This window comes from Moschus berezovskii, chromosome 1 (genome assembly GCF_049115385.1).
Source record: "Moschus berezovskii isolate FMDL1 chromosome 1, NW_MosBer_1.0, whole genome shotgun sequence".
NCBI classification, from domain to species: domain Eukaryota; kingdom Metazoa; phylum Chordata; class Mammalia; order Artiodactyla; family Moschidae; genus Moschus; species Moschus berezovskii.
In genome coordinates this window covers 157,411,523-157,425,248 of record NC_142460.1, presented here as the reverse complement: position 1 = coordinate 157,425,248, position 13,726 = coordinate 157,411,523, and the positions used below count along the sequence as shown (strand labels likewise).

The 13,726-nt window shown below is 46.2% G+C and overlaps 1 non-coding gene across 1 annotated transcript; it reads left to right on the top strand.

Annotated features, from left to right (window-relative positions):
- The first annotated feature begins 11,490 nt into the window (after window positions 1-11,490).
- LOC129553546 (U6 spliceosomal RNA) lies at window positions 11,491-11,594 on the top strand. Its single transcript, XR_008685491.1, has one exon. It is a non-coding gene; the product is annotated as a U6 spliceosomal RNA (small nuclear RNA).
- Window positions 11,595-13,726: the final 2,132 nt, after the last annotated feature.

Here is a 13,726-nt window from a genome sequence, read left to right as displayed (position 1 = left end):
GTATTTACTATGACCAGTGCATTCTCCTGGCAAAACTTTATTAGCCTTTGTTCTGCTTCATTTTGTACTCCAAGGCCAAATTTCCCTGTTACTCCAGGTATCTCTTGACTTCCTACTTTTGCATTGCAAGTCCCCTATAATGAAAAGTACATCTTTTATGGATGTTAGTTCTAGAAAGTTTTGTAGGTCTTCATAGAACCATTCAGGTTTTTCAACATTACTGGTTGGGGCATAGACTTGGATTACTGTGATGTTGAATGGTTTGCCTTGGAAACAAACGTCGATAATTCTATCATTTTTGAGATTGCATACAAGTACTGCTATTCAGAGTCTTTTGTTGACTATGAAGGCTACTCCTTTTCTTCTAAGGTATTCTTGACCACAGCAGTAGATATAATGGTCATTTGAGTTAAATTCACCCATTCCAGTCCACTTTTGTTCACTGATTCCTAAAATGTAGATGTTCGCTCTTGCATCTCCTGTTTGACCACTTCCAATTTACCTTGATTCATGGACCTAACATTTCACATTCCTATGCAATATTGTTCTTTAATGCATCAGACTTTACTTCCATCACCAGTCACATCCACAGCTGGGTGCTGTTTTTGCTCAGGCTCTGTCTCTTCATTCTGGAGTTATTTCTCTACTGATCTCCCATAGCATATTTGGCACCTAAAGACTTGGGGAGTTCATCTTTCAGGGTCCTATCTTTTTGCCTTTTCATACTGTTCATGGGGTTCTCAAAGCAAGAATACTGAAGTGGTTTGCCATTCCCTTCTCCAGTGGACCACGTTTTGTCAGAACTCTCCACCATGACCCATCCGTCTTGGGTGGCCCTACACGGCACTGGCTCATAGTTTCACTGAGTTAGAAAAGGCTGTGGTCCATGTGATCAGTTTGATCAGTTTTCTGTCGATTTTGGATTTCATTCTGTCTGCCCTCTGATAGAGAAGGAAATGGCAACCCACTCCAGTGTTCTTCCTGGAGAATCCCGGGGATGGGGGAGCCTGGTGGGCTTCCGTCTATGGGGTTGCACAGAGTCGGACACGACTGAAGTGACTTAGCAGCAGCAGCAGCAGCCCTCTGATGGATAAGAGGCCTATGGAAGCTTCCTGATGGGAGAGACTAACTGAGGGGGAAACTGGGTCTTCTGATGGGTGGGGCCATGTTCAGTAAATCTTTAGTCCACTTTTCTATTGATAGGCAGGGCTGTGTTCCCTCCCTGTTGTTTGAACTGAGGCAAAACTGTGGTGGAGGTAATGAAGATAATGGTACACTGCTGCAATCAGTGCCTCTGACCACCGCCAACCCTCGCCTCTGCCAGAGACTCCTGGACACTCACAGGCAAGTCTGGTTCAGTTTCTTGTGGGGTCACTGCTCCTTTCTCCTGGGTCCTGGTGCACACTGCCACTGCTGCTTCTAGGAGAGCCTCCTGGAGAAGTGGGAGGGTGTGGCAGCAGGAGCCATATTTCAGAGCTCATTCTTGTTAGCTCATTAGCGACAACACCTGGCCACACTTGGCCCCACCTGACATCCTGGACCAAATGCTTCAGGTTAGATGCCTTGGCTTCTAATTCACTGCTAAAAGCCACTGACCACATCGTGGCCCTTTCTGGTCACTGTGTCCCTAGTTTGTTTGCTTTCTGCACCCAGGTCCCTGTTCCTACCCCTTGTTCATCCTCCAAATGACTCTTGGCCCCTGGCCTCTGTCCCCAGAGACTGAAGCCCCAGCACAAACCAATTCCTCTGGCCACAGCCCTGCTGTTTCCTAACTAGGATTCCCAAAGCTGATCCAGTCTGGGCTTTGGTGGGGGGGGGATAAAAGGACTCTTCTACATCTTGATTGTTGATCCTTCAGGCATCCAGGAGATGTGGGAAGTCAGTTCTCTCTGCCTCACAGGTGAAGATGCTGAGGCCTAGATACAAACCTAAGGCCACACAACTTACAAGTACAGAGTCAAATTTTAAACCAGATTTGCCAAGGCCAAAGACAGGTCTGTCAGACCTTAACACTCACCCTGTACCCACTGTACTTGTGGTTTTCAGACTATTCCCCAGGAATTTAAAGTCCAGGGTAGATGATTTTAAAACATCACAATTATTTTGTGCACTTTTGCACTTTAACATATCTTAAGCATTTTTATAAAACTGTATAAATTAAAGTAACATACAAAGTTCCCTTGTGGCTCAGTTGGTAAAGAATCAGCTGGCAGTGCAGGAGACCAGGGTTTGACCCCTGGGTTGGGAAGATCTCCTAGAGAAGGGAAAGGCTACACACTCCAGTATTGTGGCCTGGAGAATTCCATGGACTGTATAGTCCGTGCAGTCGCAAAGAGTCGGACACAACTGAGCTACTTTCACACACACACACACACACACACACACCCACAAAGTCAGTCTGTTTTATATCAAATTTGGGTAACCCGTGCTACTGAGTTAGTGCATGTAGACCTCAAAATAAACTTTCTTTATTGTCTTATGAATATGGAAATTTCTAAATTTCCGCATTATCTCATTAATATATTTACCTTCTTTGTATAAAAATGAACAGAAGTAGGGCAAGGTCATTACATCATGGAAGTGCCAAAGTTTTGATATATTTTACCAGTAAGGTAAGATGGGACATCTATGCCAATTTGTTGGGGAAAACTGAACATAAAAAAAAAAAAAAAAAGGACTACTCTTTACTGTCTACTCTGTATTTCATGTTCTCACCATTTATGTTTCAATTGTATTTTTTACTCTGCTTCCTTGAACATCTTTCCAGGATAGCCTAAGAAGTTCAGTTCAGTTCAGTTCAGTCGCTCAGTCGTGTCCGACTCTCCGCGACCCCAGGAATCACAGCACGCCAGGCCTCCCTGTCCATCACCAACTCCCGGAGTTCAGTCAAACTCATGTCCACAGAGTCGGTGATACCATCCAGCCATCTCATTCTCGGTCGTCCCCTTCTCCTCCTGCCCCCAACCTTTCCCAGCATCAGAGTCTTTTCCAGTGAGTCAACTCGCCGCATGAGGTGGCCAAAGTATTGCAGTTTCAGCTTTAGCATCAGTCCCTCCAATGAACACCCAGGATCGATCTCCCTTAGAATGGACTGGTTGGATCTCCTTGCGGTACAAGGGACCTTCAAGAGTTTTCTCCAACACCACAGTTCAAAAGCATCAATTCTTCGGCGATCAGCTTTCTTCACAGTCCAACTCTCACATCCATACATGACCACGGGAAAGACCATAGCCTTGACTAGACGGACCTTTGTTGGCAAAGTAATACTGCCCTTTTATTAAAATCAGTTATCACTGCCTCACTACTATATTTAGTTTTTGTGAGTATATTGTCTATTATCACAATTCTCATTCCCCTCCCACCCTCCAAGTGTAGACTCCAGGAAGGAAGGGACTTTGTTCTGTTTATGGCTACATCCAGGGCGCCTAGACTACTGTCCAGAATATAGTAGGCACTCAACAAATTTTTTCTGAATGCATGAATAGATGAGTAAATGAATGAGTGAAAATTAATTTGACTACTTTGAGATTTTAAGTGACTGTGACAGAGACAGGTACTAAGACGCATGAGAGTTCTTTCTTTTTTTTTAATGATATTGCCAAACATCTCATAATGTTAGAACATAAACTTGAAAAGTGTTTTCTATAATACAACTGTGGTTTTATATCAGCTGAAGAACCCATTCATCAACTCCCTCCAGCTTACACATTTACTAATTAAGGAACAGGGACAGTTCTTAGACATGGAGAGTAATTCAACTTTAGAGTAAAAATATCTTGCCACTTCTCTTTCAAACTTCTGGATGAGTTGCATTTAAGAGAATATTGATATCATGAAGTCAGATTTCAGGAATTTATATCTGCCACTGTTACCTGTGTGAATCACAAGTTTTTCTCCTATATTATATGGCCTAGCAAGATGCAGACATAGTGGAATGCTGAGACTACTCTAAGACTGTAAATATTAGTCAAAAAGCTAATTTTGAAGGCTGTGTTGATCTAAAATGCCTCATTTTTCTTAATAGTTTCAAATGTTAACACATGTGAATGTATAAGAATCAGTTCATTCTAATCAAATAAACCTGGTCTGTTTCAAGTCAGAGTTCTTTTATAATTTGAGGAAAATAATGAATTCCACCGCTAAAAGAAATTATAATCTGAAAACAATGGCCTTGCCACGCACAACATCCGTTCTCCTGACCTGCAGCCATCACCTCCCCTAGAAGGCTCTGGGTGGAGTTTGAAGTGGTCCCTTGCCTGCTGGAAATCACTCATGGCACAACTCACTCATGGCACTGAAGTCCAGCTTTGTAGACAGGACCAGTATCCATCTTTCCTCTTCGGCTCTAACCCACAGTAGTTAGAGCAGGAGGAAGGCCTCAGGCATGAGGCCAGGGGGAGCTAGTTACTCTGTCTCTGCCACTAACCAGTGGTGAGGAAGCAATTTCACTTCTCAAGCATCTGTTCCTTCATCTGGCAAAATAATAATGTTGATTTCATAGGGCTGTGGTGAGAATTAACCAGACAATGTGGGCAAAGTTTTTGAATAGAACTGGGGTGATGTTATTATATTTATTATTTTCATTATCATCATGTTTTAGTTCTTAGGTTCAAGGCTCTTAGGTTCTTATCTACATAATGTACCTTGCTTCATGCCTGTTTGACAGATGCATTCAGAAAGACCAAGGATTATAACTAAACAATACAAAGAATTATGTAATGGATTGCAGTATGATCAATGTTCGTCATTTTGCAGTTGTTGAGCACATTGCTCCTGAAAGATGCTCTCTAGTCTTGGTGTTCCAGGTGGAAGGGAAGGGCCTAACCCTGCAAACCGTCATCCCTGATGTATATCTCATCCCCATCAGCATCTCTCACTGCTTATCTATGGACTGTTTGAAGCAATAAAGCAAAAATATTCAAATGATCTTAACTTGAAAATGCATCCAGAAGTATCCGTATCCTGAGATGGGAAGGAACTTAAAAAAGTCCTGTGTCCTAGCCCTGTCTCCTGGGACGGGCACTTGAAAGGATTTTCTGGGCTTCCTAGCTAAAAAGAGGACTTCTTAAATGGCGAATAGCATAGTGGAACCACATAATGCCCCTGAAAGCCACCCCAGGAGATGACACTGTATGATCCAGCCTCAAAAAACCAGGACTGGGGGCTCCCCTGCAAGAGTCAGGCCCACTCCTGCCCACTGCCCACCACTAAACTTGAGCATCCTGGGATGTGGCACAGTTAGATGCACTTATTCCTCTCCCCTCCACAGTGCTACTGCTTTAAGGTCCCTCTGTCCCCATGCTGGGGTGAGCCAGGGTCACGCTCTTTAGAAGAACAGCCTTCTCAGGCTTCTGCCCTAGTCCTTCTCAGATCACTGCTGCCTGCTATCTCCCTGACCTGACCTTGTTGCCCACAAAATCACTGCCTCCAATAAGAGAAAATAAGAAAGAAGCTAAGAGGTCTTTGAAAACCCAATGGCTCCTCCCACTGAGTAGTAACACATCCACTCATATCCCCAGCCTTGACCTGTTGAGTACCCACTATACTTACGCTTGGTGCCAGGCACTGGGCATTTTGAAAATGAACAAAGCAGAGCACCTGAATCAATCCAATCACAGTGTTGAGATGGGTACAGAGTACAAAATAAGAGGGAAGCTTAGAGGCTAGGAAGGCTACCTGACCCAGTGGGATACTACCCAGGCCGGGCAACTTGGGAAGCAGACTCTGTGATGGATCATCAGGCAGCATTCAGTAAGGAACTGCCCTGGGAGGGAGAGGACAGAAGTGGGTTGGGCAGAGGGAAGAATTGAGTCATGACTCAGTGATACAGGCCCAATAACAGCCTCAGCCAATACCATGGAGACCTCTGAAGTTAAAATAACACAGTGGCATTTCCCCCATATCCAAACCTTTATGCTTTTGCATCAGCCATTGAACTGAGCCAAAGGGCATGTCCTTGAACACATCACTTCCCAAACTCCTGGAAATACACCATCCTTTATTCTGGATCATCTCTTGGGATCACTACTCTGTAGAGTACACTTTAGGTCTCAAGTCCAAAAGCCCCAAACTCAAAGTTCATCTGTGTCATTGACTTTCTAAGATTCAGAACATGGTTGCCTGGGATGGTACTTCCCCAGGCACATTCCTGAACTAGCCAGGATGCTATCAGGTGATAAGGATTGAACCACTACTCATACTGATTCAAGAAGAAAAATAGGGTAAGGATTTTAACGGCTTATGTAATTGAAAAGTCCAGAGATGAGTCTAGAGATCTTCAGGAAAAGCGGGATCCAGGGCTTTGCTCTCTTTCAATCTTTTAGCTCTGCTTTCCCCTGTGCTAGCTGAATTCCTATGCATGTTCTTTCTTTGCAGTGCCTCTTGGAACTTCCAGGCTTATATTCTTCCATTTTAATAATCCCCATTAATAAATATGGGGCTTCTACTTTTAAATAGTGCTAATGAAATCATAAATTTGCACCTCATTGGCTTTATGGATGTCACCCACCCAGCCCTGAATCAACTGAAGTCATGGGGATGGAACACATGGATTGTTTGGGTTTTCAACATATACTGAGGAACAAGGAGGGTGTCACTCTTGTCAAACTACATGGCCTGGTAGTGAGCGGAAAAACAGTTCCCCAAAGGAAAATAAGGATCCAGCCTCAGGAGGGAAATGGATGCTGAACTTACAGAAATATCCCACAAACACTCTTTACTGACACAACTTGTAGGGCCTGTTCTGCACTCTGCCCTCGCTTTGGAGTCTGGCAGACATGGTAGAAAAAGCCCTTCACTGGGACCCTTTCCTTCTTGTACCATGTCCAGTGTGGCCAGCCCCTACATTTCATGTCACTCCCAGCCAAGCTGGTCATCTCTCCTGCTGCACTAAAGAAACACCCAGTGGGGAGATGATCAGGAGCTATCTGAATAATGTCCACAAGTTTCTTCCCAACTTCCTGTCTGGGCAATTTACTAGCAAGTATCCGTGGAATAGATTTGGCACTTGGGATGTGGGAGGGGGCCAGAAAGAGGGAGGAAAGTAAATGCAACAAAAACCTAAAAGCCTGTGCTAATCATTAATTTCAAGTTCCTGTACAATCCATTCTCTCTGACAGGGAGGAAAGTCAGCTGACTGAAGTCTCACAAACTCATAGATGATGTGGGACTGAAAGAAGACCTTCAATACGTCCTGCCCAACCTTCTACCTGGCATACGGAATCCCCTCAGCAGGCTTCCTGATGGGGCCTTGAACACTTTCAGTGACAGAGGGCTCACCACCTCCAAAGCAACTTTTTCATAGCAGCTTATCTTGAGCCAAGATCTATCACCCAGAAACTTCCAACACTGGTCTTGGTTCTGCCCCCAGCATGGTCTGAGTCCCCTGGGCTTGCAGTAATTCCCCACTCCACCTCTGGCGCAGGTGCTACAGAGAGAGAAATAAAAAGTGGCAGCCAGGCGGACACCTGTGAATGGCATCAGGCTTGACTCTGGGCCTTCCAGAGAAACTGGTCACAGACCAACCAGGGCCCAGAACAGACCTTTGGCTTTTCCTCACCTTCTGATTACTGCTGACAGTTTGGATCTTGCTTGATTGGCCTCTTGAAATCCAATTCTACTCTGAGTTTCCAACTCGACCTCAGCTGCTGTTGGCTCTATGCTGGCATCACTGGACCTAATCCTGCCTTGCTCTGTAGCTACAGAGGCTCCTGATCATTCACTGCTCCAGTCAGGAGCAGACTTCTCTGCCATCTGATGACAGGGCTTCTTCTGACTCATTCATGCCTCTGTGTGAATCTGAAGGCTCACATTCTGGATAGACACAGGCATGCCAAGACACATGACTTGGTGAGTGGAAAGTCAGCAGGACCTTAGTGCTCCCACATTCTTTGCCCATTGGCAGAGGACAACCTGCACAGCAGTGAGCAGCAGCCCTGTCTGACATCACCCTGGTTGGCAGTGACCACATAGGGGTCCAGGCTTTCCCCACAGGACCTGCTTGAACCCAGAGCTGACCTCCCTGCAGCCTTTAGTCCACATCACTGTCCAAGTAACCCCAAACTTGAGGTTCCTGAGAGCTAAAATCATCTCATAATACTCACTCTGCTCAATAAATGCCTACCAAGCAAGGTCCGTCTAGTCAAGGCAATGGTTTTTCCCGTGATCATGTATGGATGTGAGAGTTGGACTGTGAAGAAGGCTGATCGCCGAAGAATCGATGCTTTTGAACTGTGGTGTTGGAGAAGACTCTTGAGAGTCCCTTATACTGCAAGGAGATCCAACCAGTCCATTCTAAAGGAGATCAATCCCGGATGTTCTTTGGAGGGACTGATGCTAAAGCTGAAACTGCAATACTTTGGCCACCTCATGCGACGGGTTGACTCACTGGAAAAGACTCTGATGCTGGGAAGGGTTGGGGGCGGGAGGAGAAGGGGACGACCGAGAACAAGATGGCTGGATGGCATCACCGACTCTGTGGACATGGGTTTGAGTGTACTCCGGGAGTTGGTGATGGACAGGGAGGCCTGGCGTGCTGTGATTCATGGGGTCGCGGAGAGTAGGACACGACTGAGCGACTGAACTGAACTGAACTGAAGCCAAAAGATGAGTGACAAGAAGGAAAAAAAGAAGAAACTCACTTTTCACCCCCTGGATAGCACCATAGGACCTTGGGTCAGTAAGGATTTGCTGGTAAGTCAGCCCCACCTCTTCGGCAAGAGTTTCTTCACTCCAGTGTTCCATCAAAACTCCCCTTTTTAAGGATTCCCTGTCCAGCGCTTTCTGCTTCCACCCTGATGTGCATTAAATCAACCTCGGCTGTTACTAAAGAGGAGAAGGCGGAGATGGTCCCCCCCTTCCTAATGGAGAAGACACTCTTCCTGTGTAGATTTTCCCTTCCTCTGCTGACCCAGAGCACTTTTTGGCCTTGACCCTAGCTGCACAGACAGCTCCTCAAATAAGAATGAATGATCACTTGCCAGGGAATCAATGAGCCCAGAGAAGAGCCCTAAGAGGGAAGCAGGCATCCCAGTCCTGTGACATGGGTCAGACACACTTTAGCACCCACACTGCTGACCGCCCCTCCTTCGGCCCTCTACACCTGACTTCTGACCTCAGACCTCCGCTGCCCACCCCTCCACCCCTCACCAACCCACCATGCCCCTGGCAGAGCACAGCGGAAGAACCCACTGATGCGGCACAGGAGGCCTGCTTTCCTGCGAATAGTGTTGGCTGCGCACAGAATTACACTGCCGAGGGGCAAGCAGAATGGATGGGGGAGTCTGACAGGCCCGGAGACCCCAGAGCAATTTCACTTGGTTTTGATTCATGGCTTGTCAAAGCGCTAACCAAATATTCCATTTTCATTTTCGCCCTCCTCTCTCTCCCATTGACTGGCATCATAATTGAAAACTCTGGCGTGAAGGGTCGGGGCCACCTGTCTGCAGGGCCCTCAATTCCACCTGCTCAGAATGTCTTGCGCCTCAAAGAGAAGGACAGAGGGGAAAATCAGCAAACAGATGGTGTGGGGATTAGATTCACATGAGCCACCCTCCGACGACTCTGTTATCTCGGCTTGAGCAACCTGGGACTCTCCAGCCCTCTGCTCTCTGCCTTTTGAGCTTATTCCTGCTTGTTTGCTCAACTGTAAAAAGGATGCAGGGCCAGAAAGGTGGGCTGAGTTTGCAATCACTCTTTCCCTCCTTGTTTGAAGGCCTGCCAAAAGGCAAGCTGGCAAAAGGAGAGTTTTACAATAAAGGAGCAACCTGACTTGGGGAATTTTTAAATCTTCCTTTTCTCAAATAAATATCTCATAAAAGGCTAACCCAAATGATAGTAACACCTAACATTTATTGAGCCCTTACAACTTTGCAGGAGCTGTTCTAAAATTTTTACATAAATGATTTCATTTTATTTTGGCAAGAACACTATGTGCTAGGTACTATTACTTACTGCCACTTCTTAGATGGGGTGCTGATAACAAGGGATGCTAAGAAACTTGTTTGAGTTCAAACAGTTAAGAACTATTAAAGAATATGATTTCAATATACAGCCAGCCATCTTAATCTGTGTGTCATGCTTCCCTGAGCTCAAATACGGAGACCTAAAACACACAGGTAGATAGAGAGATGATAGCAATAAATTAGATGATAAATGGATACATAGATAGAAAATAGATTCATATATATATATATGGTTCAGCTACCCTAGTTCTAGGGTCCAGTCTGAAAAGGTGGGGAAGGAACAGAAAAAATTAAAAGGGCTGAAGTTCTGCATCTGTGTCATCAGAATATGGTATATCTGTAGAAACAGGAGCTGTCCAGACCCTTTGTGCTCACTGTTGTCCTGTGACCTCGCCAGGTCAGGAACTGACACAGGAGTGAAGTGCAGGCTGGGCAAGCCTCATATGGAGAACGAGGAGCCTGGACAAGTTGGAACGCCACCCATTGGGGCACTCTGGCCTGGGGTGGGAATGTGAATGGAAGGCAGAATGGAAGTCTAAGCAGGACCAGACTTGGGAACCCTGTGCATAGGGTTCCCGGGGAACAAGATACCACATCCAGTGCAACAAATGTTACTGTGAACAGACCTACAGTTGAGCTCCTGGAAGCACCCCAGGGCAGGACCCCAAATGTATCTTTATCAGGCACCCCAGATGGTTCTGGTCATCAGAAAGGCATGGAAACTTCAGAGGTAAAAAATTGAAGATCTGAAAGAGCTTACTTCTTCTTTTTGCCACTTCCCAGTCTGCCTGCCCCAGCCATATTTTCTGCCACTAGCAGGTGATTGCACTACCAGCTCCTTCCTTGACCCACCACACAGGCAGTCTGCTCACTCTCTGAGTTCAGGGCTTTAATAATTGGTTTCCCCAGAATCTTGAATCCAGCAAAGTTTAAATGTGAAATTTCTTCTGCTTTCTGCCACGGTCCTACCGCCTGGCATGCAATCTGCCCCCAATTCTTAGAACATCATGATGCATGATTGAGCCCCATGATGCATCTACCTGCCCTCTGCTGCCTAGATGCCTAGATGCCAGACACAGAGGCCACCTAGTGCTAGCTCCAAGACAGCAAAGTTTTTCCCTTTGCCTGTCAGGAAGACCATGCCCTGAGTTATACTAGTGTTTGCGAGTTGTTATTGTTGCTATAACTAATTCCCAAAACCTTTGTGGCTTAATGTTGTACAAATTTATTATCCTAAGGTTCTGGAGGTCAGAACTCCGAAGTGGGTCTTACTGGACTAAAATCAAGTGTCAGCAGTTCTGCATTCCTTCTGGAGGCTCTGCAGGAGGATCCTTGCCTTGCCTTTGCCAGCTTCTAGAGGCCCCCATATTCCTTGGCTTGTGGCCATGCACTTCTCTCACTGTTGCTCCCATTTTTATATCTTCCCTCCCCCGACCCTCCTGCCTTCTTCTTATCATGATCCTTGTGATTATACTGGACCCATTCTGATGGTTCAGGATCACTGCCCCATCTCAACATCCTTAATTTAGTGCTTGCTTCAGCAGCACATATACTAAAATTGGAGTGATACAGACATTAGCATGGCCCCTGCACAACTATGACATGGAAATTCATGAAGCATTCCATATTAAAAAAGAAAAAAAAAAGATCCTTAATTTAATCACAGCTACAATGTCCCCTTTGCCACGGAAGGTGACATATGCACAGATTCTGAGGCTTCGGCTGTGGACATGTTTGAGGGACCATCGTATTTTCTACCGCAGGTTAATAATGTGCATATCATCTTCCCGTGGATCAGCGCAGGAAGTAAAGGCCCAGGCTTTGAGAACTGGGCACACACTTGGGAAGGCTACCCTGCCCAGGAGCAGAGCCCAAGATATTCCTAGACCTAGAGTCCACCAAGTGAGACTCCCGGGGAGGCTGGGGGTGCGCTGTGCGGAGCAGACGTGTGCGCATGCGTGTATGTACACACACCTGTGTGCGCAGGTGCTTACCTGGGTCAGGACAGCGGTCATTTGAAGCTCTGAAGGCATTAAGTGCTGAAAACAGCAACCCAGGGAAAGACAAGGAGAAGGCGGCTTGGCAGCATTCTCTCATTAAACGGCATAATAAGAACGTGCATCTCAAATTCCCAAGACTCCTCACCGCCGAATTCATTTCTCCACGGAAGCCGAAGAACTCAAGAACGCTCTAGGGCTCATTTCAGAAAAAGAGGTCTGAGGAGAGCAAATTGCCTTCTGCTGTCTCAGGCTGCACTGGGAGGCGGACGTGGTCAGCTGTTGCCTCCACAGCCTGACCCTCGGCCTCTGAACACAGATTTGCTGATCAGATCCCGAATGGCCCGGGCCTTTGCAAACAGGCTGTTTCGCTCAGGGTGTAGAACATCTCTCTCTAAGCACAGCGATGGGAAAGCCTCTGCAGAGGTGAGTCATTACATTAATTCCCACCAGAGCAGTGAGATGCTCAGCGGAGGCCTCCAGGGCCCTGCGGGGAGGGGCCTGAGGACCACAGCCAGGGAGGAAAGCAGGAACATCTCAGAGAGAAGGGACTCCAAGCGCCACAGGCCCAGCTCTAGGAGGCGCCACTGACATTGTGGGGGCCTGGAGGGACAGAAGAGGCCTCCTTGAGGCCCATACAACACAGCTCTTTTTCTAGAGCCATCTGGTCAGGTTCCAGAGCAGGTGAGGTCCTGGCCCCAGCTCCAGAAGGGTGGCTGCAGGTTTCTCTGGGTCCCTGGTCTACCCAGCACTTGTGCAGTGAGAGCAAAGACACCTCCTGGGGCTGTGATTTTCAATAATGCTTTCAAGAAAACATCCAAATAACCCAGCTGACAGCCTAAACCCATCTGGGAGCCTACAGGATGGATTGGGGACAATCTTCATTCTGTTTCAAATGATGGTATCATCTTTCATTGCTGAAGACTTTTGTTTATTTTCCTCTTTGTGACTTTTTCACGTTTATGTCCACCATTTGCTTCCTATTTTCCCATTAATTCTGTTTCTTTCTTATCTTTCTCTCTTTGTCTCCCCTCCCCTTATTTCTCCTTCCTCATATTCCACAATTTCTTCTCAACTCTCGGAAATACCTCCTCTCCCAAGAGATTTCCCTCTTCTACTTCCAAACCATCCCCTAAATTCTTATTTTAATAAGCTCCCAGCACTGATCTCCTTACAAATCATTCTTTGCCATTTTGCAATTGAACCAGTGTCTTGGTTAAAATGAAAATTTCCCAGGGCACACAATAAATAATAAAAAAGAATAACATAATTGCGAGGGCTATGATTCTGAGCAGAAGGAAATAATGTGAAGCAGTTCAACTACATTTTGTGAATCTTATGATCAAAATGCAAAAATGAGGGGAGGTGGTAGGCAGGAGCCTGGCTCCAAAAGCCCTCGACAGTTCTGGAAACTCTGAACAATAGCTTTGTTGAGGGCACTGATCCTGGGAAAATAAACATCTCTTCTCACAGAGACCTACCCTTTGCAAGATGTCAGGAGTCAGTTTTGTAGAAAGAAGGAACCCAGTGTAAAAGAAGGCTTGCAAAGGAATTTTCTGGATGTCCAGTGGTTAGTGCTCTGTGCTTCCAATGCAGGGGACATAGGTTCCATCCATAATCAGGGAACTAAGATTCCACAAGCCATGTGGCACAGCCAAAAAAGAAAAGAAGTTTTGTGCAAAATTAACAAATCCTTAGTGCCAGGCTCCATACTGCACAGTGGGTTTCCAAAGGACAAACACAGAACACCCCCTATTCCTCTGAGCC